This window comes from Salmo trutta, chromosome 16 (assembly GCF_901001165.1).
Source record: "Salmo trutta chromosome 16, fSalTru1.1, whole genome shotgun sequence".
Lineage (NCBI taxonomy): Eukaryota > Metazoa > Chordata > Actinopteri > Salmoniformes > Salmonidae > Salmo > Salmo trutta.
The window spans coordinates 50,378,363-50,384,383 of record NC_042972.1 but is presented as its reverse complement, the minus strand read 5'-3'; positions in this window follow the sequence as shown (position 1 = coordinate 50,384,383).

Below are 6,021 nucleotides of genomic sequence, written 5' to 3'. Positions count from 1 at the left end.
GTAGGCATTGTCAGGAGGCTGACAGCTGCAGAGTGATCCCGGAGTTGCCCCACCATAGGCTGGTCATAAATCACTGTCCTCTGGCTTGCCATGGTGCTCTCATCTCCCTGTGGACAAGAGAACCACCCTGTCCATCATGTTCTGCTTTGTGAAAAGGCTCATGCTTGAGTGTCTGTCTGAGCCAAATGTCTGACTTTTTCTGAAAGGCAGAACACCAAGTGCTGTTCAACATTCACACTGTAGAATCAAACCAGTCAACTTTTCTTACATAACAAACTAGTCTATAAATATCAAGTCCTATTTTTTTGGAGCTGACTATTTGGTTCCTGACTTAAAGAGCTGTGGAAAAACTCAAAGAAAAACTGCTGAGACACTCGTCTGTCTGGTATATCTGTCGTTCTAAGAGCGAGATTTGTGCTATGTCAAGTATAGCTCTTTGCAGCAGTACAGAGGGAAACGCATCAAACGTTTCCCTTTCCCTTCTGAAATCGAAAAATTACACTACGCTTAAGTCAGTGTAAAATCTATAAAGCTATGTTGCGATTTTTCAGTCCTTGGGGTGTAAGTTATACAGTACATCAAATCACAATTTATTTTAAGTCAATTTCTTAGTGTGCCCCTTTTATTGAAGTATGCATGTACACCACTATGTAACATGTCTGTCTGTATCCTTAGTGTAAATTAACTAATGTTCCTGCTTATCCTCTCACGAAAGCTCCACTGACTCAACACATTTTGTATTTAAAAACATTACAATACATTCATAAGATTTCACAATGCATTAAGTGTGTGCACTCAGGCCCCTACTCTAGTACCACATATCTACAACACAAAATCCATGTGTACGTGTGTGTGTGTGTGTATAGTGCGTATGTTATCGTGTGCCTGTGTTTGTGTTGCTTCACAGTCCCTGCTGTTCCCTAAGGTGTATTTTTATATATTTTTAAATCAAATTTTACTGCTTGCATGATTTACTTGATGTAGAATAGAGTTCCATGTAGTCATGGCCCTATGTTGTACTGTGTACCTCCCATAGTCTGTTCTCGACTTGGGGACTGTGAAGAGACCTCTGGTGGCATGTCTTGTGGGGTATGCATGGGTTTCCGAGCTGTGTGCCAGTAGTTCGGTGCATTCAGCATGAACAGTAGTCCAGGTGCAACGAAACTAGGGCCTGTAGGACTTGCCTTGTTGATAGTGCTGTTAAGGTAGAGCAGCGCTTTATTTTGGACAGACTTCTCCCCATCTTAGCTACTACTGCATCAATATGTTTGGACCATGACAGTTTACAATCCAAGGTTACTCCAAGCAGTTTAGTCACCTCAATAGAGTGTTGTCATTCGCATACATAGACACGCTGGCTTTACTCGTTAGTAAAGATTGAAACAAGAACGGGGCCTAGACATCTGCCCTGGGGAATTCCTGATTCAACCTGGATTATGTTCGAGAGGCTTCCATTAAAGAACACCCTCTGTTCTTTATCCACAATATAGCAAGGGGTGTAAAGCCATAACACATACGTTCTTCCAGCAGCATTCTATGATTGATAATGTCAAAAGTTGCACTGAAGTCTAACAAAACAACCCCCACATTATTTTTATCAACAATTTCTCTCAGCCAATCATCAGTCATTTGTGTAAGTCTTGTGCTTGTTGAATGTCCTTCCCTATAAATGTGCTGAAAGTATGTTGTCTATTTGTTTCCGGTTAAATAGCATTGTATCTGGTCTTTCCTAAAAGTTTAAGGGTTGGTTGGTTGGCTATTTGAGCCAGTAAATGGGGCTTTACTATTCATAGGTAGCGGAATTACTTTTGAATATATGGCAAATAGCAGTGGCAATATCGTCCGTTATTATCCTCAGTAATTTTCCATCCAAGTTGACAGACTCCGGTGGCTTGTCATTGTTGATAGGCAACAATACTTTTTTCACCTCGTCCACACTCGCTTTACGGAATTCAAAATTACAATGCCTGTCTGTCATAATTTGGTCAGATATACTTGGATGTGTAGTGTCAGCATTTGTTGCTTGCATGTCATGCCTCAGTTTGCTAATCTTGCCAATTAAAAAATGAATTCAAGTAGTTGGCAATATCAGTTGGTTTTGTGATGAATGAGCCATCTGATTCAATGAATGATGGAGCTGAGTTTGCCTTTTTGTCCAAAGAATTTTACTATTCTTTAATTTCTTTTCTTTTTTTAATTCGGTTTAGTCACATGATTTCTCAATTTGCGGTACGTTTGCCAATCGGTTATGCAGCCAGACCTTTCCATTCCTTTTGCCTCATCCCTCTCAACCATACAACTTTACAATTCCTCATCAATCCACTGGGATTTAAGTTTTCACAGTAATCTTCTTAATGGGTGCATGCTTATTAGTGACTGGGATAAGCAATTTCATATGTGTCAAGTGCAGCGTCTGGTTGCTCTTCATCACACTACGGATCAACAAATATTCTTTACGTCAACAATATAGGAATCACTACGAAACCTGTTGTATAGCAGCTTCCCACCACAATGGGCATTAGGTGAGGCAGATGAACCTGTAGCCATAATACTTCAACAGTATTTAACATTATATCCTCTCTAAGCTTAACAGGAATGTGGTTCTGAATATAAATGGCCACACCTCCACTTTTGGCATTTCTGTCTTTGCTATAGATCTTATAACCATGTATTGCTACTACTGTATTATCTAAGTGTGTCAGATATTGTCATCTGTTACTAGCAAATTAGGTTACTTATATTGTGTCTTCTGACACCCCTGGGATAATGTACATTTTGCTGAAGCATTATAACGCTGCGACACAACCCAGCTAAGGACCCTGGGACTAAACACCTCCCTCTGCAACTGGATCCTAGATTTACTGACGGGTCTCTCCTAGGTGGTAAGGGTAGATAACGCTAATCCTCAATACGGGGGCCCTCAGGGGTGCGTGCTCAGTCCCCTCCTGTACTCCCTGTTCACTCATGACTGCACGGCCAGGCACAACTCCAACACCATCATTAAGTTTGCTTATGACACAGCAGTGGTAGGCCTGATCACTGACACCGATGAGACAGCCTAGAGGCAGGAGGTCAGAGACCTGACCGTGTGGTGTAAGGACAACAACCTCTCCCTCAAAGTGATGAAGACAAAGGAGATGATTGTGGACTGCTAGAAAAGGAGGACCGAGCATGGCCCCTTTCTCATCAACGGGGCTGTAGTGGAGCAGGTTGAGAGCTTCAAGTTCCTTGGTGTCCACATCACCAACAAACTAACATGGTCCAAGCACACCAAGACAGTCGTGAAGAGGGCACCACAAAACCTATTCCCCCTCGGGAGACTGAAAAGATTTGGCACGGGTCCTCAGATCCTCAAAGTTTTACATCTGCACCATCGAGAGCCTCCTGACAGGTTCCATCACTGTCAGGTATGGCAACTGCTCGGCCTCCGAACGCAAGGCACTACAGAGGGTAGTTCGTACGGCCCAGTACATCACCGGGGCCAAGCTTCCTGCCATCCAGGACCTCTATACCAGGTGGTGTCAGAGGAAGTCCTTAAAAGTCAAAGACTCCAACCTCCATAGTCATTGACTGTTCCTTCAGATTCCGCACGGAAATCTAGATCCAAGAGGCTGAACAGCTAATCAAATGCCAATGTACATAATTACCTCGACACCGGTGCCCCCGCACATTGACAAATTGACTCTGAACCGGTACCTCCTGTATATAGCGCCGCTATTGTTATTTACTGCTGCTCTTTAATTATTTGTTTTTCTTATCGCTTACTTAAATGTGCTTTTTACTTATTTTCTTCACTGCATTGTTGGTTAAGTGCTTGTAAGTAACTTGCCTAGTTAAGTAAAGGTTAAATAAAATATTTACAAATAAAATTGTCTCAACACAACCCTACTGCTGCACAAGCCCAAAAGGAACCCAAATAATTTGGGTTGATCCCATCCTCCTTATAATACGAACTTTGTTTCCAGATGGACATTGAAAGGATAATACTGAGATGTCCTGATGTTATTTTTCTATTGCAAAGGTTTGATCTTCTCAAGGGCAGCTTCTTTGATTCACCCAGGTTGTTCATCCCTGTAGATTCCCCCATGAAACAAGCTGCAGTGGCACTGATTAAATGAATATTTTCAATGCCACACTTGTGTTTTTTATTTTTATATTTCTATGTGCATATCGATTGCGAATTGATCATTTCCTTGAATAGGGTATGCTGTATGACTTGGACTCTGAACCGAAGGCTCAATAAAGAGATGTCTAGAACAAAAGTGTAATTCTCTAGAAGATCTGAATGGTGTTATAGATAGATAGACAATGCAATACAGCAAGTTCCACACTGTAAGCTATAGCACAACATTTGTTTGTGCTATAAGATGCCAAGGTGCTCATACTAATAGACTCTTTTAAAATATACTGCTCAAAAAAATAAAGGGAACACTTAAACAACACAATGTAACTCCAAGTCAATCACACTTCTGTGAAATCAAACTGTCCACTTAGGAAGCAACACTGATTGACAATAAATTTCACATGCTGTTGTGGAAATTATAGGCAATAAGCAAGACACCCCCAATAAAGGAGTGGTTCTGCAGGTGGAGACCACAGACCACTTCTCAGTTCCTATGCTTCCTGGCTGATGTTTTGGTCACTTTTGAATGCTGGCAGTGCTTTCACTCAAGTGGTAGCATGAGACGGAGCTCATCCAGGATGGCACATCAATGCGAGCTGTGGCAAGAAGGTTTGCTGTGTCTGTCAGCGTAGTGTCCAGAGCATGGAGGCGCTACCAGGAGACAGGCCAGTACATCAGGAGACGTGGAGGAGGCCGTAGGAGGGCAACAACCCAGCAGCAGGACCGCTACCTCCGCCTTTGTGCAAGGAGGAGCAGGAGGAGCACTGCCAGAGCCCTGCAAAATGCCCTCCAGCAGGCCACAAATGTGCATGTGTCTGCTCAAACGGTCAGAAACAGACTCCATGAGGGTGGTATGAGGGCCCGACGTCCACAGGTGGGGGTTGTGCTTACAGCCCAACACCGTGCAGGACGTTTGGCATTTGCCAGAGAACACCAAAATTGGCAAATTTGCCACTGGCTCCCTGTGCTCTTCACAGATGAAAGCAGGTTCACACTGAGCACGTGACAGACGTGACAGAGTCTGGAGACGCCGTGGAGAACGTTCTGCTGCCTGCAACATCCTCAAGCGTGACCAGTTTGGCGGTGGGTCAGTCATGGTGTGGGGTGGCATTTCTTTGGGGGGCCGCACAGCCCTCCATGTGCTCGCCAGAGGTAGCCTGACTGCCATTAGGTACCGAGATGAGATCCTCAGACCCCTTGTGAGACCATATGCTGGTGCGGTTGGCCCTGGGTTCCTCCTAATGCAAGACAATGCTAGACCTCATGTGGCTGGAGTGTGTCAGCAGTTCCTGCAAGAGGAAGGCATTGATGCTATGGACTGGCCCGCCCGTTCCCCAGACCTGAATCCAATTGAGCACATCTGGGACATCATGTCTCGCTCCATCCACCAACGCCACGTTGCACCACAGACTGTCCAGGAGTTGGCGGATGCTTTAGTCCAGGTCTGGGAGGAGATCCCTCAGGAGACCACCCGCCACCTCATCAGGAGCATGCCCAGGCGTTGTAGGGAGGTCATACAGGCACGTGGAGGCCACACACACTACTGAGCCTCATTTTGACTTGTTTTAAGGACATTACATCAAAGTTGGATCAGCCTGTAGTGTGGTTTTCCACTTTAATTTTGAGTGTGACTCCAAATCCAGACCTCCATGGGTTGATAAATTGGATTTCCATTGATTATTTTTGTGTGATTTTGTTGTCAGCACATTCAACTATGTAAAGAAAAAAGTATTTAATAAGATTATTTCTTTCATTCAGATCTAGGATGTGTTGTTTAAGTGTTCCCTTTATTTTTTTGAGCAGTGTATATTGCTGTTGAATATGCATCTTGGGCAGTGGAAGCTCCTCAGATGAGGAAGGGGTGTAACATCCTCAGTGAATTTCATAAAAATGGTGAA